The 24,973-nt window shown below is 36.5% G+C and overlaps 1 protein-coding gene across 3 annotated transcripts in view; it reads left to right on the plus strand.

Moving 5' to 3' along the window:
- The window catches only part of LOC5570607 (cadherin-99C), a 414,362-nt gene that overhangs the window by 356,118 nt on the left and 33,271 nt on the right, over window positions 1–24,973 (plus strand). The gene's annotated exons all lie outside the window — the stretch shown is intronic.

Raw genomic sequence — 24,973 nt, forward strand, 5'->3', positions numbered from 1 at the left:
TTTTTTATTTTACACTTTGTAAATGCTCTAGGAACTTCAAGATATCATTTAAATTCATGACTTCGTAGTACTTTTGAGCATATTCCACATACAGTGCCCGTTTGGAGTAGTGATTGGGTGTGTGGTCTTTTGATTCTGTGGGGCGAACGGTGGAATCAAGATCAATCATGTCCGGTTAGCGTTGGGCAGGTGCGAAAAGATAGATTGTACCCCGTTTGGCATAAAGTCGTTCGGCATAAAGCCGTTTGGCATAAAGCCGTTTGGCATAATGAGTTAGTTTGAATTAATATCGGCATTTTTGAAGCTATTACCGAGATCAACACCAACGAGTTCATAGCAAAATGTTTTGGTAGCTTCTCAACAAGCGTGGTGTTCGTTCAGAGATTTTCAAAGCTATGGATGTCAAAAATTGTTGTGACATTAGAGAGCTTAACTAAATAAAACTCGTGGGGGAATTTCGGAATTTTAATTTTCTCTACATCCCAGAACATAGAGTATCTTTAAGCTTTGTTGTTGTTGTGATATACATATTTGAAAATAGTAAATTGACAAAGATAGTTCGTAGTTAATAAGAAATGGAACACTCATAGAACAATTACCTACGGATGAAGCTCTGTCCCAGTTGGAACGTAACACTTGATGAAATTACTTGGTAAAAAAAGGAAAATTTATTTGCAAAATATTGAAAGCACTGATCCTAAGATCTATTATTACAGCATAATGCAAAAATAAGCTATATACGAGAGCAGATTATTTTTCGTTTAAAATGTTTAAGCCTTAAACGCAAAAAAAATCTTATCTCGAAATCATCAAGATAATGTGTTGTTGTCACGTAGAAATAATAGCAGATTCTAAAGTAATGATCATTCTAACAGCACGGCTTGCAAGAATTGATGAAACAGCAAAATATAAAAATGATTAACATTTAGCTTTACTACATTTTATCTTATAATTGTGTAACTATAAAGAACAGCCTATTATTAAAAGAAGGCACAATTCATCATTAAAAAAGTTACTGTGGCATACTAAGCATATTATCGTACGCTATTTGACCATATCAGTCGTTCTAGGCAGACAATACAAATATATTCACAAATGGAATAAACACATTTGATGGTGTTGTAATTTGATCATGTGGCGCAAATTTTCAAGTCCCTCATACTCAATACATAATAATCAGAAAAATCGAAACAAATAACGATTTGAAATATGTTAGTCCCTAATTCACTATTCACAGAGAAAAGTTACAATTACCTTTTTCACTGTTTTCATATTTATGTACATTTGTAGTTAATTATTGATTTTTCTGTATCCACTTACCCCATGGTACCTTACTAATCTAGAAAAAATAGTGAGCCAAAAACATGATCTTCTTATTTAATGTATTCGACAAGTGCACAAACATAAAATATAAGTCGCATTGTTGTGTGTTGCTTGTTTCGTGAGATTTTTAACCATGGAATTTTGAATCCGTGATAGAAGTGAACAATTCCTTCGAAATCTTTGTTGATCATCTGGAATTTCAACCATCCAGAGATCTTACTGAATTACTGTTAGTTAATAGCACCTCAAAACTGTCAATGTGTTGCAATTATCGGCGATCGTGAAAATTCTTGCACTGCTTCTCCTCAGAGACCTGTCCAACCGTGCAAACTATACAAAGGCCTCAATAAAGTGGCCTATTTTGCAACATTCCACGTTTCCGAAGCCGCAAATCGCTCCAAATGCCGCTGTTTCGGATTTTGCAGGTCACCTTTCGATAGCCCTCTCTGCTAATGTGGCTTCGGAGTATGGTTACAAGGTGATCGTGACGAAGTTTGCGAAAAGAGACAGCAGAACGATAAAAAGCGCAAGTGGGGCGCGCGCAACAAGTGCCGAAAGTGGTAGGAAGGCAGTCATACCTAGGCACACCAATCTATTGAACCTTTTAGCAGCACGCTTTGGAAGCATTCTTCGGCTCCTGGGCTGGTAGTGTCGAGTTGGTTGGTCTGGCCTCATGGGTCTATCGTGTGTTGATCCGTAGGAGCCCACAAATCAGCTGCGCGAGAGATTGAAGTTTGCGATTAATTTAATTTCATACACCCATTGCTGTTCGGTCTCGGCTTGGCCAAAGATCTACAGTACGAGACGAAAGTATGTATCTTCTTAAAGTGTATTTCCAGAACAAAACAAAATCGATACGAAATTTGAATCACTCAAGGAATTGTGTATTTTTCATCTACTTAAATTGAAGCATCTAGATTATTTTGACAAATGACACATAGGGGTAGGTTAAATAACGTGGCCACCCGATACTTCCTTTGTATGTGAGGTTCCAATCATAGTGTTTAGATCAATTATTTGGAATTCTGGTGAATAATAATAAATTGTTGTTATAGTGAACTTCATATTGAAAAAATAACATTAGTCCGAAAATATATCAAAAGTACATTTCAGTCCACAAATTTACTTATTCATGAAAGATTTGACCATTTAAAGTGATAGTCTTGTCGCGTAATAAATTTGATCACGCTTGTTTTAGCGGAGTAGTTGTAGAATAAATTCTGTAGATAATCTGAAGCATTATCAAATTTGAAAAAACGTTGTATTTTATTATTTTTTTATTTATTTGCTTTATTTTTTATTTGCTTTAAACAATAGCTGACAAGTTAAACAATTTAAAGATGAATGCAGTCAGAAGTTTAAGATATTACGTAACTAATGGGGCAGTCCCCTATCAGACATCAATGAAAACTCCTTCTTCACTGCCTCCAGCATATACGCTTGATAACCCGCTACCAAGAAAACTTTGACAACAGTTTTGCGACCCTTACTTTTTTTCTGTATATTATTACGCGACTTTTGGTCCTGGGCTAGTTTATCTCGGGACCAGCGGCTTTACTTCCCTCTCTAAGGGAGTCGTCACTAAACCATTTTGAGTGACTATCTCGGGGATTCGATTTGATCCCAGTTCCTCGGCGTGAGAGGTGTGTGATCTAACTATCATACCAGGTTCGTCTTCTACACACGTATCTATCTTACCAGTCTACCTTACGGATTTCTTCGGTCCAGTACATAAAGCAGAAGTGGCCTAGACAAACTGCTTCTCCTAGCCGACTTAAACAATGTTACACGGGACCAGCCTCGGCAGGGCTAATCCTCTGCAGCCAACTCTTGGTCGGCGCGCCATCGCTGCAATTCTAACATAATGTGAGTGACAGCCGTAGTTACTGCATTCCAGCACTCGGCATCCGCATACATTATCTTTATTTTACTGTCGGGGGAAGTGTCCCCTCCGCATGTAGCGATTATACGATCTCTCACAACAATGAAATGGGTGCAGTCGAACACGACATGCTCCGCTATTTCCTGCACACCAGCACAGTTTGGCCACTCAGATTGAGTGTCCGAACCAATGCAGGTACTGCCTATAGCAACCATGTCCTGCCAGAAACTGCGTCAGGTGGAAGTTCACTTACCCATGGTGGCTTTTATAGAAACTTCTTAAGAAAATGATCCTAAAAATGCTTTTCAACCGTTCTAAGCGCTTTTGATCACATTGGTGCTTCCATACCACGTCTGCCAGGAGCTTGCGTTTGCTGGCAATTACAACAGAGCTGTTAGACATCATTCTCGATAGCGCCGCTATAGCGGTAGATGCCCTTTTACATGCATATTCAACGTAGCTAGCGAAGCTGAGCTTGTCATCTATAATTACCCCAAGATGCCAAAGGGATCGCTTGGACTCTATGGTGCAATCACCTACCGAAATAAGCGCCCGTTGCTCGGACTTGTGGTTGTTGACCACCACCACCTCAGTCTTATGATGGGCCAATCCTAGTTTCCTAGACTTCATCCACTCCTCAAATACGGAAATAGAGTGCGCTACTGTTAACTCTACTTTCTCCATCGATTCGCTATAGCCACTAGGGTGATACCATCGGCGAAGCCAACCATCTTAACACCCGTCGGAAGGGGCAGTCTCAGTACGTCATCGTTCATCGCATTCCATAACATCGGGCCCAAGATTCAATCTTGAGGTACTCTCGCGGTAATTCGAACGCTTTGCTGCCTCTGTGTCATACGGTAGAATCCTACCATCAAAATAGCTTTCTAGAAGATTACAGAGTGGTAATGGCTAAGGTCAGACACCTACACGTTAATGCTTCCAGTGGACGATTTGCCCTTTGAAGGAAGCACCACACTAGACAACGGACTAGCATGCAACGTCCAGTGGCACAGTCGAAAACATTCCTCACGAAAATTTTTCCGGCCTGAAGCGGGAATCGAACCCACACTCCTTGACTCGATGCGACTAAATGCTTGGTAACACTAACCGCACGGCCACGAAGCCCACAAAGGCCAAAGGTGCCATAACGCCTCAAGAGAAGTTGCCCGTCACTGGCTGGCCTCTGCTGTACGTGAGATTTCTCCATTCGACTCGTCCCTTGGCTGCCCGTCTCCAGCCACGATTATTGCGAAGCGTCGCAACCTGATCGACGCATCTCGTTGCACAACACATTGTGCCGGTCGGATTGCTTATGAGAACCATTTTCACCGAGTTGTTTTTCGACGTTCTGATGACTCGCCCGACCCACTGCCATTTTTACGATGTGGACGATGGGTCTCTTAGCAGCTGGTGCAATATTTGGTTCATTCGCATTCTTCATGTTCCGTCCTCTATCTGCACTCCGCCGTAGATAGTCCACAACATCATCCATCCGAAAACATTAACGGCACGTAGGGTTCATGTTCCGTGTCCGTTCCGTGTAATCAACATCTTAGAGAGTTAACTTCGTGCGAGGACGAACTTTGCTCGACCGAAGAGCTCAGTGGAGTCAAAAGTAGGCACAATACAATGTGATATATAAGAGGTGAGGAGGTAGTCAATGTTTGCTTGTATTAGTGTAGTGTAATATCAAAACAAACATTATGTAAAAGGGGAGTGACGTCATACAGTTTCATCATGCCGTGAGCCGGTACAATTGTGGAAGTATTCAAGAGCACAACTGAAAACAAATCTACAGCGAACACCTTGACGCAAAAGTTGTATAATTTTATTCAGGACCTTTATCCCTGAATCTTCGAATCCCTGACCAATCTGCGAGTTACGTAACTTTTCCAGTTATAAGGGTATTCAGCACTACAGCCATGAGCTTGTTAGCTCACACGAAGTATTCGTGAAACGTGGAATAATTCCAGCACTTCTATCAGTTCCCAGTTTTCCATGCCTCCATATCCTTCGTTCAAGATTTCGCCCTAAAATAAAACAAAAGTTAGAACTAAATTGAATTAATTACCTGAAGTACCATCTTCGCGTGCTGTATTTTTTCATGTTTTTGTTTAAATAAAAGTCCATAACAACCTTAGTAACAGAAGGGTTGCTAGCAACGTAGCCCCAGAAACATTCGATAACAAACTGTATGACGTCACACATAGTCAAATGCAAAGGGTTGCTGCGTGAAAACCTAAGCGGTGCACTAATACATTCAAACAGCTGTGTATTACACAGAAGCATCTCCTCACCTCTATTACAGCACATTGGGCACAATATCCAGTTTCGATACGCCATCACTAAGAGCGTGCCGTATCCTCTCTTGATCCAATCGCTATCATATGCATCTTTTTTGACACATTGCTGTCCAGTCCGACTCACCTAGCTCAGCCCTTAGTCATGGAGCCTTCCTTAGCCGAGTGGTAAGAGTCCGCGGCTACAAAGCAAAGCCATGCTGAAGGGTCTGGGTTCGATTTCCGGTCGTTCCAGTATCTTTTCGTAATGGAAATTTCCTTGGCTTCCCTAGGCATAAAGTATCGTCGTATCCGCCTCACGATATACGAATGCGAAAATGGCAACTTTGGCCAAGAAAGCTCTCAGTTAATAACTGTGGAAGTGCTCATTGAACACTCAACTGAAACAGACTTTGTCCCAGTGAGGACATCATGCCAAGAAGAAGAAGCTCTTTGTCGTATGTAATATCAATATCGTCGGCGAAATCAAGTAGTTGAACGGCCTTTCTGAAGATCGTACCACTTGTGTCTATCCCCGCTCTTCTTATCACATCCTCTGACGCAATGTTGAACAGCAAGCACGAAAGACCATCACCTTGCCGTAACTCTCGGACTTGGCTTTACGATGTAGTGTTTCTGTTGACAAAATTGCGTTCAAAGACGCTGCACGTTTTGCAGTCTAACGTCAGCGTACCGTATGAGAACTGCAGCGCACCGCTAGGCAGCAGGGCCCCTCAAGGTCTTCGGATCTACTACGCACACTCTACGGTCCACTCTCTTTACCAAGATGATACTTAAGGGGCCTGTGGGTATTTAGAGAACAAATGGGGGATTTGATTATGAGTGCGAATGGATTATGATGGGAGGTTTATTATCTTAATGTTCAAGAATTTTTCACTTCTCAGAACCTTCGTCTATGAGTTTCTCGCAATATCCTATGTTCGTCTCATCATGATGCTTTCTGCGCCGCTCCGAAGGGCATTGGTTTATTCTTACACATAATAAAATACGAATCACACTACATTCCAAAAATCTCAACAATCTCAGACAGACAGGTACACCTCTGTTGAAGTTATTTATAAAACTATTTTTCCATTTTCAAAACAATTGACGATTGAAAGTTAACTTATTTTGCCAATCGAGCTCACCCTATAGGGAGCGCATCTTTCTCCGTCTATACCTACTTCCAAAATAGATTGACAAAGTCAGTAGCTGAACAGGGTTGTCCAATGTGAGACACTTTTTTCGTTCGACACTGTATGTAGAGTGTTGTGGTGGTAGCCCATAGTTCGCGCGCACTTCAGTTCAATTAATGAGTTATTTAATCATTAGTGAGAGTCGTATAAATGATTAATTACATATCTACCCCATGGCTTTTGCAAGACTTTGCCGATCGCGTAGATGTCGGTCTGCAAGGTCTCGCAGGGGCTAAGCAGTGCGATTACAAAAGTCTTCTACGTTTTGCTCTCAAACGGAAGAGTTAGGATGTTGGATAAAAAATTGTATCCATACTTTTAACGCAGAGATGATCATCTAGATCATGCAGGTGGTCAGTGAGGAAATCTAGAATAGGCAATCAAATATTCAAATTTCCGCCTCTGCGTGAAAAAGACGCGGTGAGGCTGTGTGTGCTGTTTTGAAACGCAGATGTATGGACATCAACGGCATGTAGCAATATTTAGTTGTTTGGCATATACGAAAACATGAAATGAATAGTTAGAGAGTGTTTTCAGATAAGCGCACGTTTCACCTTTGCAGTCTGGCGATCCATGTTCGGATTCCCTTATTTTTTTCGGTCGACCAGTTTTATATTTGTAATTCAATCTCCTTGATCGAGCTTTATGAATTATTCATACGCGTTTGGTTATGCCGAGCACCGCACTCTAGGTCCTGCGGCTAACAACAGTCATCGCGGTATAGATCGTGGTAGTCGTTCAAATGAATTGCTCAGATTAGCATAATGATCTCGGAGAAAGGGGACACGGCGAGGCGACAAACGCTGATATGGCAGCGATAGACCGGAGAGGCGTCTTCACCCTATCCAAGCAGATTAGCATCATCGTGTGTCCTCATCGAAGCGCATTCGCGGGCCACGAGATGCAAATGCTCCACGCTTACATTTTTTTTTTGATTGCCCACACAGTTTACTCGTAGGGTAGAAGCACTGGTTTTGTCCAGTCTAAGAGTAAATGTTTTTAAAAATATATTGAATGCCCTATAAGTACAGTTAAAAGTGAAGCTAAGTTAAAATTATAAGGAACATGAATTTTTTCTCGATTTTTTTCAATCAATTCCGACGAGTAAATGAATGAAGATGAAAGAATGAATGTGGATGTGGTCTATTGAACACAAAATGTTTCATGCATATTTGCTATTTAAAACGGTGTATAATTTACTATGGCTACGACTGGCGACCAAAACCGGTGCTTCTACCTTACGCGATCCATTCAGATGGTGACATGATCGTAAAATGTAGGATTATCAGCTGAAAATGGGTACGAGCGCCACATAAACCCACTGGCTATCGTAGGGTAGTTGAGCGATGTAGGATGGAGGATATCATCTTCATCTACGACGAAAACAAATGACTAGAGAGGAAAATGCAAATCAGTCGTATGACATATGGCATCCGAGATTGAAAGAGAAAGTTAGGATGGATCTTCCGATGAGAAAGATTACTCTACGCGTATACTTATTACTTTCTAGCCAAATAACTGAAATACAGTATACGACAAACTAACATCAATTGCTGTTAGAGCCTCTCAAACTACGGATTTATTTTTATAGTCATTCGAATCTGCAATTATAACCTTTTCACAGTTTCAATTTCAATTTGTACATTTGATACGTGTTCGTCGTAAACATGTAAGCGTCAAAACCTTACAACAGCAATGATAACCTATTTGAAACACTGAACTGAGCAAAAGATGATCGTTGCTGCAACTTGTAGTTTCTACCTGTTAAATGTCATTTTTTTTAAATTTAAAATCCTTATAGCACCCTCTCAAGTGAAATATCGCATCAGCAAATATTGCCAACCGATAGTAATTCGGGAAAACTCACCGGGAAAAAGATTTTCCGATGACTTTTTCGACGGGGAGGGATGATATTAGCCATATTCAATTGTCAAAGTCACGTGATATTCATGACATTTAACAGCTCTGGTTTCTACTCCATATTTGATCAGAAAAATCGAAGTTTCACTCAGATTGAATGATACTTTAGATTAGCTAAAATGTTCTTGATAAAAACAACTCGAGAGCTCAAAATGCGGCAGACAATAACGGAATTGATCACGTCCTAACTGTCGTCGGGAAATGGAAGGAATTTTAATTAGGCAACCATTTTACATTACATCACCATCTAATTCTCTATATCATCACATCTGCATTTCATGTAGAGCAGGTTAAGATCTTTGAATGACCCGATTCATAATACCAATTATCGCTATAGTACCAATTATGGCAGGGTAACAATTATGTTATTGAAAAATGCTGCGTCTAGGTATGCAAACACTGATTTGAGATATTCGGCAAAGTTGTAGCATTGATTAAGAGCTTTCCAAAATGGTCATCTAAGTTTTCATATTTTGGCAATAGATGGCAACACTTCTCGATTGTTATCAAAAGAGCCAATTGTATGTGAGTGTTGTATGCAGATACCATTGAATTTTAAAGATAACGATACCGAATGTTCACCAAACATGAAGGAAGTGTTGCATGTCATACAGTCTGCCAACAACACTGTTTAAGAAGAATAAAATAATTCAAATTCCAAAATTTGATCGGAGTAGTAGAAAAGAATGCTTTGCAAAATGAGAAAACTCTTCAATTGTAATCCAGTTTTTCATTAAGAGTTCAAATTTTATAGTATCTGGCAACACTGCTCAAGTAAAATCGATAATATTCAATATATCAATTTTTCTGCATGTTTTTTAATTCGAATCTTGAGCAAAGTTTGTATTTTGCCTTACACATTGCAAACACAACCATTTTTTATGCTGGCAACACAGATAAAAGGTGCGAATAAACTGAATAGTCAGATCTCGTGTAAGACACATGGCTGAGGATGTTATAGGAATACACATTATTGGAGCCCCAATAGAGCTTATGGAAGTTCATCAATTTGATGATGTTGTTGAATATCTCGTATGCGCAGCCCTGTCGTCCTGCTTAGTCGCGCTTAGTCGACGCCTAAGAAGCTATTCTAAGAGTTTTTCTCAACGCCCTGTAGGACATCAATTAAAAATCCAAGCTATATCGTCGACCTGAAATAATTTGACTTTGTTGCATGTAGATGAAGTGCAACTTAACGTCCAGTATGATATCAATCAAAGTTGTCTACCTGTATCTACGCCCTGGAGTAATTTGACCTTGTACCAAAAAGATCAGCTGCATCTTAACGCCCTGTAGGACATCATTTAATAATTCCAAGCTGTATAAACGCCCTGGAGTAATTAGACCTAATCCTATGTAGATCAGGTGCAACTTACCGCCCTGTAAGACATCTATTGTAAATTACAAGTTATATCAACGCCCTGGAATAATTTGACCTTATTCCATCTCAACGATCTCTATGACATCAATCGATCAAACTATATCAACGCTCTGGAGCAATTTTACTTTACAGACTACTACAGACTTTTGCTGGATCTGGAGCCCCGTATTGAACTGCATCAACGCCTACGAATATTTTTACTTTTTTCCATGTAGATCAGGTGCCTTGTATATCATCCATTGAAAATTCCAAGCTTTTTCAACGTCCTAAAGTAATTTGGATTTATTCCATGTAGATTAGGTGCATCTTAACCTTATGACATCAATCGATTAAACTGTATAAACACCCTTGAATAGTTTGACTTTATTCCACACAGATCTTTGCGAGATCTGCAGCATGTTTACGCCCTTAAAAAAATAATTATCGAAATTCCCGAGCTGTAGCAACGCCCTGGAGTATTTTTACCTTGTCCTATGAGATCAGGTTGAACTCAATGCCCTGTAGAACATCAATTGAAAATTCCAAGCTTTATCGACACCGTGGAGTAATTTGGCATTATTCCACGTAGATCAGGATGTATCTTAACGCTTTGTATGACATCAATCGATCCAGCTGTATCATTGCCCTGGAGCAACTTGACTTTATTCCACATAACACCCTGTAGAAAATCAATCGAAGTTTATATGCTGTATAAAGGCCCTGGAGTAATTTGATCTCATATCATATAGATCAAGTGTATAAATTCCAAGCTAAATCAACGCCCTGGAGTAGTTTCACATTATTCCACGTAGATCAGATGAATTTTTACGCACTATATGGCGTCATACGCTTTATTTCAACGTCCTGGATTAATTTGTCCTTATCTCTTGTCGACCAGGTGCATCTTAACGCCCTGTAGGACATCATTCCAAAAAAATCCAAGCTTAATCAACGCCCTGGAGTAATTTGACCTTAGTCCACGTAGATCAGATTCATCTTGACACCATGTAGGACATCCATCGATTAAGCTGTATCAATGCCCGGCAGTAATTTGACTTTATTCCAGTAATTTGACTTTATCATATGTAGATAAAATGCATGTTAACGCCCTGTATTACATCAATCGAAATCGTCAAGTTGTACCAGTAATTTGACCTTGTCTCAAATAGAACCGCTGCATCTCAACGCCCTGTAGAACATGTTTTAATAATTCTTAGCTGTATAAACGCCCTGGAGTAATTTTACCTCAAACTTGATCGATGAGGTGTATCTTAACGCCCTGTAGGACATTAATTGTAAATTACAACTTGTATGAACGCCCTGGAATAATTTGATTTTATTCCACATTGATATTTGCGAGGTCTGGATCATCTTAACATACAGTAGAAAATCAATCGAAATTTCCGTTATGTATCAACGTTCTTGAGTATTTGGGTACCTAGGGTCATGTATATTAGTTTCAACGCCTTGTTTGACATTTTGACAATTCTAACGGTATATTCGCAATAAAAAAAATATCTTATCCTATGTGGATGAAGTGCATCTTAATGCCCTGTATCAATTAAAAAATCCAAGCTGTATACTTAGACGCCCTGGAGTAATTTGATTTCAGTTTATTTTTTTTTAGATTAGGTACATTTCACCGCTCTAAAGAATATCAATTGCAAATTCCAAGTTTCAATAACGCATTATTAACCTTTTTCTACATATGTAGATTATGTGAAACTTAGCGCCCTGTATCAGTTGAAAACACCAAGCTGTAATAAGACCTTGGAATAATTTGACATCATCCTACGTACATCAGCTGCATCACAACACCCTTTATGACATTAATCGAAATTATCAATCTATATTGGCGTCCTAGACTAATTTGATCATGTCTCATTAAGGTCAGCCCAATAGGACATCAATTGAAAATTCTAAGCTGTATCAACGTGGATAGACTTTGAGGTTGAAGACAATTGCTTGATATATTTCTTCACGTTCAAACACAATCAAACATTCTAAAGATCAAATCTCGAAAAAAATAAAAAACTTTTTGAAAAGGTCATTTTGAACAGAATGATGGCCCACATCAACAAGCTGGTTTTCCCCAAGGCAGTATTTTGGGACCAATATTACCAATATTTACGCCTGGGAGTAGAAACGCCCTCTGGGCTATAGCAACGCCCCCTCAAAAAGCCTCGACTAAGGAGCTCAAATTTTACGACGACATGGCTTCGTATGCGTTAAAAGATTATACAGTACTGTCTTCGAAGAAAATTCAATACTAAGTACGATATACCTTTAATAGCTGAGAATCTTCCTTTTAGTTGAGAACTTGGCCGCTTAGGGTGCTCTTTCCGAACTTGCACCATAAGAACCTTGAGGGATAAGAATATAACCTTTGCAACAAAAGATATCTCTAGATCCTGATGATTTGATAGATTGTGTCTTTTTTGAAGTTGTTTAGTAGCTGACGTGCGGTAGTCATGCTTAGAAAAATGGCGTCTTCGGCAATGCAGTTTAATAGCTCAAGAGCTGTTAGCTGAGATATCTGCAAAACAAAAGTTTCAAGACCACTGGCGCGCCGCCCTCTTTTGGCTAAAAATGTTCTCCTTTTTTCAAATTAATCGAATATTCAACTTTATATCCATTAGTATTCTGATTACTTATACGTTAGAATCTCTAGCTTTTATTAGTCTTGAATAAGGATGAAATATGTTTTACTTTCGAACCCAATGATAAGCTTGACGACATTTTTTTTGCATGTTTATGAATTTTAAATTTGGAAATAATTGTGTATACCGTAAAATGGGGTGTTAAGGGATGAAAAAAAATTTGACTCGAATTTCAAGCAACTTCTAGTATGTCAATAATCGAACAAAGGACAGCCCTACCATTCTCTCGTCGTGTATATCAAAAGCCGAATAAAATTATGAGGATCCTATGACAGATTTCTGAGATAATCATGAAAATGTGTGATTTTTTACAGAAATGCAAAATGGGGTGTTAAGGAATTTGAGTTTTGTAAATAAACCCATATTTTTCCAACAACAACAAATAATCTTTTTGGTCAATCACTTTGATGCATTCAATCCATTTTATTAGTTATGTTCAACCTTAATCAGATTATACACCAATATTATTGAACTTGGAACTCCTGCAAACGTTAACCGTTTTATTTTAACTGCTAAATCTTTTATAGTTATTAATCCTATTTGGAAACTATCAATACATCGTAAAATTGTCTTGAAACGATTTTTATATTTAAATGAAACAGGATCATAACCTTAATATTTGCAATTTACGAATCCTATAAGCTATGCAGAGCAACTGTATAATTAATCTATAATATAAGGATAATTTCAACCAGCTTTTAGTTTCAATATGGGAAATGGCCAATTTGCCCTGTAAATAAAACACTACACTTAACAAAGTATTTGCATGCAACACCCAGTGGCATGGTCAAAAAAAATACTGAAGAAGAAAAATGTTCCAGTATGGAGCGGAAATCTAACGCGCACCCTGCAACACAATGGGCCGTATGAATAAAATGTAGTAAAGTTGAGTTTACTACATTCTCGGTAGTAAACGCTATATGTGGAACACGAGTGGAACATGTTTGTGTCATTTTCCTTTCTACACCTTTCGAACATACTACAAACAACGCATTGCTATGAATAAAGGTAGCATTTACTACAAAGCTACTGGTAGTTAGCTTCAGAGGTTGCTACACATGCTTTGAGATTGCGGAATTGAATGGAATAATTATGTTATTTTCTAGGAATTTTAGGATGTCGGTAGGAATTCAGATATTTATAATGTATTTTGGAATTTTACTTGTAAACTCTGACATCTCAGATTTCCTTTTGAATTCCGGAATTCCTGTAGGAACTTTGGGATTCCGATATGGATGTCGGATTTTTTATGATAATTCTGGAAGTTTAAATACCATTCTAGGAATATTGCGGAAATATTAGGAATCTGGTAAAAACTCTAGAATTGGGGTGGGAATGGGATTCCGAATATTAATCTCTTGGAACTCTGTGGGTATCTTTGAGACGGTATTTCTGTAAGAATCTATGAGATTGCGGTGGGATTCCTGCGAATTATTGTGTGAATATTTGTAATTCTGAAAATCAATCTTCGTAATTATTGTAAAAACCTTTAAGATTCCAATGATCTCCAGTTCCGTTGGAATTTCAAAGCAAAGCTTTAATATAAACGATTTGAATGTCGGTAAATATTTTATAGATTTCAATGGAATTTTTTGGGAAATCGACAAGAATTTTGATAATTTCAAAGGGAACCCTGGTGTTAAAGGGGAGATCCTCATTGAATTCTAACGACTACCAATGGAATCACTACAATTCCCATAAAAATCTCGACATTCTAAGTTCTAGACATTCCAAGGATACTATCAGAAACCCCACCAAAATAACGAGAATATCGCAGAAACACTTAGAACTTCCGGAATTCAACATGCTGTTAAGAAAACACACGGGGAGCATCAAAATTCTACCGCAATTTCACCAGAATCTCAGTACTGGTGCTAGAAAATATGTGGTTCCAAATTTGATAGCTGTAATCTCAAGATCTCTTCATAGATGTTAAGCTAGTATTTAAAAAATCATCAATCACTGGCGTTGGCGAAGGCCGAAAACCACCCAGAAAATTCTTTGATGTACCATCATCATAAAATCATAGACATAAAGAGAATACCCGACTAATTGCAAAATTACACTACAAATTTTGTCAAATAACAGCACCTTCATGATTTGTGCAAATTGTCGCGTAATCGATTAGATTCCATGCATTTTCTTCATATGCATGATTGTATTAATTTTAGGCGTCACTCTGGATAGATTGTTCTTTACGTGCAGAATCACTCTGCACTCTGAACATTGGCGTAGCTAGGATTTTTTTCTGGAGGGGGCCTAGGGGGGGCCTAGCAAATACTTGTTTGACAGAAGTAATGTCGGTCACAATAATCATGAATTTCACAGATATCGTAAGAATATATTTATTTGTTATTTTGTCTCATTTCGTGGCACATCAGTGATATTTGTAAATTACAATTTTCGCTACAAATAAGATCCATTCTTTTTGTAACCCAGTCAAAAATCCTTTAAGGATTCTAGCAAAAACTCACAAGGAATGCTTTGTGATTCTCCCACAAACTTTTCAAGTATTCAACAGGTATTTGAATGTGCTTTGAAGACATTCCTTTGAGAATTCCTACGGGAATTTCTTCATGAATTATTTTTGTGCTTTAAGCGCTTTCTCCAAGAACTCCTTAAGCAGTTTTCACTGAGTTCGTCCTAGGATTTTCACGAAACATCAATCCAAGACTTTCTGATCGCACCAGAAAATTTCTCGAAGAATCTCTATCGAATTGCTTGAAAACCTCTTGAAGAATTCCACCAGAGAATGTATTATAATTTCTGTTAATCGTTTCTCCTGGAAGGTCCTCTACGTACGTATTACAAATAAATTCCAGTTATTAGTTTACAGTATCCTCAAGTTATTCATTAATAATTTGTTTAGGATTTTCAAGAATTACTGAAGATGTCTCCAAAAAAGGAAATACAGGTCAGACTCGATTATCCGGAGTATCGATTTTTTTTCACTCCGGATAATCGAATCACTAAGAAAAAAATTGAAATCTTCGATAAAAGAACTTAAAAATTATCTTTTTTCGTTGTTTTATTTATATGATGCGGTGGCGTAGCTAGAAGTTATTTCTAAGAACAGTAGGAGTCTTCACAAGAAAAAAAAATTTTTTGATCAGCGTACACAAAAAACACTTTTTCAAATCACCCTTTCCTTGAATACGTTCAAAACTGCAAAACCATTCATATTGTATATAGCAATACAAAATTATCTCAGATTTATGCATAAGAATTAAAAAAAACATGAACATCAAAAAACAAATTCCGGATAATTGAGTCTAAAATTGCGGATAATCGAATCCCGGATAATCGAGTCTCCGGATAATCGAGTCCAACCTGTAGTACAAAACATTTTAAGATTCTCAAGCTAGGATTAATTCCTCGAATTCTTCAGAAAGTTCGCCAACAGTTTTTCCAACTTTACTCCTAAAGTTTCTTTACACGATTGTTTGAAAAAATCGCAGCGAAAATTATCCAGACTACCTGTAATAAAATAAATGATTCCTCCAGGTGTTACTGTAAGGATTTCTCGTAATATTCCACAAGAATTTCATGAGCAATTAAAAAGAATTCAATTGGGAAAATGTTATTAATGGTTCCTCAGAAAAGTTCTCCGCAGATCATTCTGCATTTTTTCACAGATAATTATTTTTAAGATTTCTCTAAGATCAAGGAGCATCCCACATTCCTTTAAAACTGTCGCAAAAATATGTATTCATATTTTTTTTTCAAAAATGCCTTAAAAGAAATGTTCAAAGAATTCTTACATTCCTAGCGGAATACGTTCAACTGTTCGTTCAAAAACTTTTTCGCAAAAATACTCAATGATTTCGCGAGTAATTTGTCCAGGGATTTCTCAGAAAATTATATTACTGTTTCCCTAAGATTCTTCCGAAAAAATTGCCAGAGATCCATCTAAGTATTTTCCAGAGATTTTTTTTCTTTAAACCACACTAACGATTCTTTTGCGATTTTTACGAAGGAATTTATAATCAGATTTATTAAAATTTTGCAAGTTCGAGATAAACTTCTCAACAAATTACTTTAGAAGTTCCATAAAGTATTCATTCAGTTTCTGTAAATAACTCCATTTTATTTTTCTAAGGATTCTTCTGTGAATTACATTTAAAAATTTATTTACTCTCAATTTTTGGCTCAAAAAGTACTCCAGGTATATCACAATATTTTTTTAGGGATTGCTTTTGAAATTCCTCTGTGAATCACACCATATCAGATTTCTAGTGGAACACATCCAAAAAAGGTTTGAATGAACTTTGTTGGTAAATTTTTAAATAATTGGAGCTTGAATACAATTCGAAAAAATCTACTAAATTCCTGTCATAAAATTCAACAAGTAAACAACAGAGTTTCTGAAACTTGTTGACAATGTACCTCATAGAAAAACTTAAGTAACCCTTGTAGGGTTAACTACAAAAAATCTTGTTCTTTTCTATTATGTTTTATAATAAAAAAAATAATGGTGTTGAAACGGATTTAATTTTCACTGAAACAAAAATCTTAGATAATATTTTGCATGAAATCCCAAGTTTCATGATACTATGGTTAATATATTGATGTAGAACCTATTTTTCCTACCATTATAAATTCCAAACTAACATTTTTGAAGGGTCTTTTATCGATTATTTTGTAGTACTGTAGAAGTTTAACGTCAAAAATGCCGGTATTCAAAAAAATAATACCTAAGAAGTATAATAGTAAATTCATAATGTAAGATTTGACTGATTTTAAATGGTAGGAGAAACTTTTGCATTACTTTTAAATTTTTTTGAGGAATTTCTTTATGGAATTCCAGAAATCAGGAACCACACGTATGGAAAATCTGAAATTTTTTGAAACTCCTATAATTTACCTTTTCATAGATTATTTAAAATATTGCATTTTGAAGTATGGAAGGATTTTCGCACGAAGTTCTTCATACCGTCATGCGAAGGAAGGAGAAACAACAAAATATTGAAGCTGGTTGAACAATAGATGGGCAGAGGTACAATGAAAGGTAATTTATAAATTTCTTCCTAGATGTAAATTACAGGATAGTTCAAACCTCTTTAATGAATTTACAAATAAACCAAATTTCTCAATAAGTTCCTTCACTCTTCCTTAGAAACTTTCCTTCCTTTCTTCTAGTTTCCTAGAATTCTGCCTGAAAGTCTATAGAAATTCCGCCCACGTATCACACGAAAATTCAAACCAAGAATATGGATTTTGCCAATAATTGGTAAAATTCTTTCTAAAGAAGTGTTTTAAAGATGATCAATATAAATTTCTTTATGAATATCTAAGTGAATATCCTAATAAATCTTTTCCCCCTTCCCACTTTCTTTGCTACATGTTTCTCTACAGATTCCTATACTACAATGCTAATTTCGGAAGCAAAAGTTTTTCTGGGGTTTTTTAACCAATTTTACCTTTAGATTCAAAAGCAAGAGACATTTCAAAAACATTTTTTTCCAATTCTTGAATAATCCAGAGATTTGAAGCAAAATGTTTAGAAAAAAACATTGAAGAATTTTTGACGCAATTCACGACGTATTTTGGAGAGATTTTTTAAGGACTTCGTGGAAGAATTTGTTATAATTTTTTGGGAAAACTATTGAAGAAAATTACAGAAGAATGTCTTGTAGAACTTTCAGCAGAATATTTCAGTATTAGATTTGACAGAATCAATGAATTTTTAGAGGAATTGCGAGGAAAACTGAACTTTTCATAGATTAAGTAATATTCTTTAGGTACATCATTATCTGGAACATATTCCGGAATAATTTGCTAATAAAAAGTAGACATAGAAGGAATGGAATTCCCTTTGAAAGAATGAACAAGTCCTGCAATATTATTTGAATAATTTCAAAGAGATTTGCAAAAGTTCTGAAGCCACCCTTCAATATTCCTTGAGGAATTTGATTTTACTAAAATTCTATGAAAAATATCGAAATGATTTTTTTTTTTTTGTAAAATTTTGCTACAAATCTGTTGGAAATTAATAAAATAATTTATGAAATAATAAGCTTTCTTGAAAAATTATAGTTTAAGCAATAAATTTATTCTAGTGAAAATAGTTAAAAACTGAATCGAAATCAAAAAGCGAATTTAATACTGGAATGAAACACTATGGTTAATTTGGTACATTTTGTAACACCAGCAGGTGAATTCCGGCGCACATTTACTTCGAAGAGAAGAAATTTTCTTCCATAATCCACCAGCAACAAAATTTTCTTTTCTTTGAAGAAAATACGCGCCGGAATATGCCTACAGGTCTGCCATTTATCTGAAGTAAACTTGGCCATGCCGAAATTCCTTGAAAGTTTAGCCTTATTTTACGACAAAAATTCCAGTTATGTATTGCCTGAGAAAATCCTTAAATAATTTTGTCTATTGTTCAATATTTTTTTCGGAAATTATACGAGTTGAAGTTAATATATGGATTTCTTTATTGAATTGTCTGAAGGGAAATCATCATCACAGGATATCTCGAGCAGGGTATCCTCCAGAATCATGAGAAATCAGAATGTAGCGAATATGCTGCTTTATGCTGAAACATACAACAAGTAGCTAGCTCTAACAGTAACCAATCGCACGACAACCAGACTGTTCAGATTTCGGTTGACGCGAGATTCACTGAAGTCAGCACCGCCACGCTGATGCTGTGTTGGAAGAGCAAGGTTTTCTCAGTATAGTTGTACAACATAAAATAACGTAATTCCTGAAGAAATTTTTGTCAATATCAAGAGTCATATACATTGGTTCAGAAAATTTTGCTTCATGTTATTTCTTTTATTATCATCCAAAATTCTGGGGGGGGCCTGGATGATTCTGGAGGGGGCCAGGCCCCCCTGGCCCCCCCTGTTCCTACGCCAATGACTCTGAATGGAAATTTCTTAACGTGCAGCTTCAGTCACTGCTCATGTTCGAAAGTAGTAAGTACTACATGTTCGAAAAGTTTTTTATTCATACCAAAAGTGTAGTAAACTTTGTGGATTTTGTTTTTGAGTAGATGCTACATGTAGTAAAGTTCAAAGTTTTTTATTCATATCACCCAATGCGTTTAGTGCCCGACGAGGCTGCGAAGTTCATCAAAAAGAGCTCACAAATGACAGAGTCTATACAGAGAGTTGCGCGAAAAGGGTTCTTTGAAAGGTTATTCTCCTTCGTCTTTGAAAATCGCCCCTATTTTTGCTGGTCTGTTCGATAGGTAGACAGACGGTTTGATAGTTCGATAGGTAGATTTGTTTTCAATCTTCGCGCAACTCTTCATTTATAGACTCTGAGAAATGACAAAATATTAGTATTATTAACCGTTTCATAGGATTACCGAGTAGTGTTTGATCCTTTGGTCGCGTTGCTCGCTCTTGCGGGGGCGGCTGATGCGGACAGGATCAATCGTGTTGCGCGTCGCTCGCGCGGCACGATAGCATATAAGAGTCGCGGATCGCGTGATTAGTGTTAGTAGTGTTTGATCCTTTGGTCGCATTGCTTGCTCTTGCGGGGGCGAACGATGAACACTTGTTCGGCATACAATTCATTTATCGAATAATATCGCGAATCAGGCGTGAATATATCAAGGATCGCATCATCAACTAAAGATGACTCCTAGATCCTTACCTTATCCCACTAACCCAATATCCTTTCCATGACAACTATGGAGATGCAGAAGATTCTTCGGTCTCTAAAACCAATGGTTGTCTAACTAACATTCCTTCCCTTCCCCGATGACCGTAAGGACGTGGCCGGCGCAGTTATTGACTTCTAAAGTTTGAGCTCTCGATTTGTGCACATTGAAGAATGGTAAGCTAACCCCAAGCCCCATTCACTAAATCCCTGTGCAACTTCGATTGCTCTGGTCAATCATGGAGTAGCAACTACGAATTGTGCGGTCATTTATGCTCATACTCATGCTTAACCGCTTCATAGGATTACCACTAAAAGAATCATTCAAACTTTCCAAACATTTTACCAGTGTGATCGAACAAGTTTTGGAAATAGTTTCAAGAAAAATCTCATATTTACGTTGTAATACGTTGTTATCAAGATTTCCCTACCAGTCTTACCGATTTTCGAGATTAGACATTTTTGTGATATCCAGTAACAAACAAAATACACCCCTTAACTTTTACAATTCAGTTTTACTTCACGGAATAAGCCAAAAGTATATTGAAATATATTATAGCATAAATCGAATGAGTTTTGTAACTTGGAGAAAGTAGAAAAGATAATCCCCTAACAACCCACTTATTTTCAAAAAGAGACTTTTTCCATAAGAAATATTAAAAGTCGAAATCTAGATAAAATTTTCAAAAGTTTTTGTCTGCGTTGTGATCTTAATTAAATATGCTCATGTTCTAAGTTACTCACATATTTTTCTCAATATTGTTTCATAGTTTTGTAGTTAAATGTATTTTGCCTATAAAATTCGATCAAAAATGTTTTGAATCGTTTTCAATATCCAGACTCCGCAATATTTTATTTTAATAGACATCGCCTATCACATGATGCAGCTCACAATCCTCCGAACGAAACTAACATTTCAGATGACTGATATATCGACTTTCGACGTTTTTGTGATTTGTCAAACTTGATGGGAAAGTTCAATCCCTTAAAACCCCACGAGTCCTTAACACCCCATTTTACGGTATGTACCTCTTAGATATACATTTCTTCTAGATGATGTTTGACTATTTCTTAAAAAGATACCTTCGTGTCGTCCTCTCACTGTGCATGTTCAGTCAATAGCGACCTTTTCCTTGCTTTATGGATTTTTCAATATACATTTTCTGCACTAAACCTACGAGTATAATTACCTCATATCCTTTTCAAATTTTCAAAAACGTTATATTGTAACAAATAAATCTTAATGCTCGAATAAAAGATAAGTCCATTTATTTAATGAAATTAATAATAATCTAGCTAAAAATATATTAATTTTGTAAATAAATGATCTTATAAAATGAATTACCCGTTTGTTAAAAAAAAACACTGATGAACATTTTTTTGCATATCAAAGACCAAAACAAAATATTGTTTCTAAGTATGCCTCTAACGTAAGCTTTGTATCAATGAATGCTTTTCGGTATACATGAGAAATACTAAGACTTTTTCGGTGCAGAAACACGGATTTTTGATTTCGTTTTTTTTTTTTGATTCATGTTATTTCTCAAACAAATTCAATTATTAGCTATTATTTCAAAAACATTTTCTCTTATTCATTTGTTTCCAAATTTTCTTGTTCTGGTGTGGCAAATTTTCGAAATGTCCTCCTTGTTTAAAGCCAGTAAAGCAAAATGTCCTCCTTTTTGAAATATTCTTCTGGTAAGCCTAGGTAAGTCAGATCTGAAAATATTGTATAATGTTGGTCCCAAAATGCTGCCTTGGGGAACACCAGCTCTTACAGCAAGTCTTTCAGATCTGGAGTTCTGATAATTAACCTGAAGTGTACGATTTGACAGATAACTTTGAATTATTCTAACAATGTATGTTGGAAAATTCAAGTTTTTTTTTTATTTTACGTTTTTTTTTTTTTTTTTTTTTTTTTTTTTAAACCTTCATACCAAACACTGTCGAATGCTTTTTCTAAGTCTAGAAGAGCAAGACCAGTAGAATAGCTTTCAAATTTGTTGGAACGGATCAAATTTGTTACACATAAAAGTTAATGAGTGGTCGAATGTCCATGGCGGAATCCAAACTGTTCATTGGCTAAAACTGAATTTTCGTTGATGTGGACCATCATTCTGTTCAAAATTACACTTTCAAAAAGTTTACTGATGGAGGAAAGCAAACTGATTGGACGATAGCTAGAAGCTTCTGCAGGATTTTTGTCGGGTTTTAAAATTGGAACAACCTTAGCATTTTTCCATTTGTCAGGAAAATATGCTAATTGAAAACATTTATTAAATATATCAACTAAAAATGATAAGCTACTTTCTGGAAGTTTCTTGATGAGGATGTAGAAAATTCCATCATCACCTGGAGCTTTCATATTTTTGTATTTTAACGGTTTTCGGCTCTTTCAGTCTAGATAAGAAGCTAAAACGCCTTTTTCATCTACTTTCCTACGTTTCGGTGTATATTTCACCTGCTTCTGGGATTTCTATAATTATGTGTTGTAAAATAAATTTGTTTTAATTATGTTCAATATTCATAAGTGTTGTGTGTAACTTACAGAGGTTGCGTTTTGTTGTTGTGTATGTGTGTGTGTCTTGTCCGACATGCTGTCTACAGATTTTGATGATGGCGTCCCACTACGGCTAATTTACTAGATAATTTATTTATGTTAATTAATGCAACTTTTACACTTACTACATGCGTTTCGTTTTTGTTGGTCTTCACTGTTACTATAAAACTTTGTTTGTTGGTATAAAAGCTTGCATATTTTTGATTTTTTTAGTAATAGTTCTCACTTCTTCCAAATCAGTCTCCTAGGCATTTCTGAAAACGTTCACTTGATTGGGAATATTTTCAAAGTCCTGAGTAACTTGATTTTCAATTGGACTAGTAAGTCCTAAATTAAAATTGTACGCGCTTTCAAACTGCATAGCAAGTTTTTGAGCTTTTTCGCAATTAGTTAGTAATAATTAGTTTTCCTCTTTCAGTGCCGGTATTGGCTTCTGAGGTGTTTTCAAAGTTTTAGATAATTTCCTAAAGGGCTTAGAGCCAGGGTCCAATTGAGAAATCGTGTTTTCAAAATTGTTGTTTCCTGATTGTGCAAAACGTTTCTTGATTTCTTTCTGCAAATCCTGCATTATAATTTTCATAGCAGGATCGCGAGTGCGTTGAAATTGCCTTCTCCTCACGTTTTTAAGACGGATCAAGAGTTTAAGATCATCGTCTGTAACCACGGATTCAAATTTTACTTCACCTTTTGGAATTGCAATGCTTCTGGCTTCCACAATGGAATTTGTTAAAGTTTCAAGAGCATTGTCAATATCAAGTTTCGTTTGTAAAGCAATGTTGACATCAAGATTAGAGTCAACATACGTTTCATATATATTCCAGTCGGCTCGTAAATAATTAAAAGTGGAGCTGATAGGATTGAGAATCGCTTCATGGGATATTTGAAATGTAACAGGGACATGATCAGAATCAAAATCAGCATGAGTAACTAATTGGCTACAAAGATGACTAGAGTCGGTTAAGACCAAGTCAATCGTAGATGGATTTCTAGAAGAGGAAAAACATGTAGGACTATCAGGGTATTGAATTGAGAAATATCCTGAAGAGTACTCATCAAATAAAATTCTGCCGTTGGAATTACTTTGAGAATTATTCCTTGACCGATGTTTGGCATTAAAGTCACCAATGACAAAAAAATTGACTTATTGCGAGTCAATTTTCGCAAGTCAGTTTGGAGCAAATTAACTTGCTGCCCAGAGCATTGAAAAGGCAAATAGGCAGCTATGAAAGTATATTTACCAAGCTGTGTTTCAACAGAAACACCTAAAGTTTCAAAAACTTTAGTTTCAAATGACGAAAACAGTTGATGTTTTATACGCCTATGAATGATGATTGCAACTCCCCCACATACCCCATCAAGTCGATCATTACGATAAACAAAAAGTTAGGATCTTTTTTTAGTTTGGATCCAGGTTTTAAATAAGTTTCGGTAATAACTGCTATATGCACGTTATTAGCTGTAAGAAAATCAAACAGCTCGTCCTCTTTACAATTCAGAGAACGAGCATTCCAATTTAAAATATTTAAATTATTATTTGGATCCATTAGAAAAACGTAATCCAATAACAATTTGATTAGTAAATTTTACACCTACTTGGACTGCTTCAGTCATAGTGGTGGCTTTGAACATTGCATCAATCATTAGATTCAATTGTTCAGATAGAAAATTAAAATCAGGGGCAGACATATCACTTGAAGTGGGTACATTTGATGATTTTCCGTTAGAATTTTCGGTAGACGAAGAGGCGGAGTAGATGTTACCTGTCGCGGCATGGTTTTTTTTTCCATTTGATTTGAAACAAGTAGAATGAGTACTCATAGTACGAATAGGGAAGAGTTCAAATTACCTGCTATGATATCGGCAAAGGATTTTCCGTGGGTAGATACTTTCGAAATTAAAAGATTCGAACTGCTACCCGCAGATTAAAATTAGTTTGTGAATGAGCATGGTTATGATCTTCCTGATGGGTATGATTCCTAATCAAGCGATCGTTAACTGAAAAATGAGTATTGTTCGATACTCTACCAGGCAAATTCCGGAAACGACCGTTATCGTAACGGATATTATCTTTCATCTGCCTGGCACGAGCCTCGACGACTCTCCTTCGCGAAGGGCAATACTAAAAGTTGGACTTATGATTTCCCCCGAAATTCGAGCATATAAACTTGGTGGT

This window comes from Aedes aegypti, chromosome 1, assembly GCF_002204515.2.
Source record: "Aedes aegypti strain LVP_AGWG chromosome 1, AaegL5.0 Primary Assembly, whole genome shotgun sequence".
Lineage (NCBI taxonomy): Eukaryota > Metazoa > Arthropoda > Insecta > Diptera > Culicidae > Aedes > Aedes aegypti.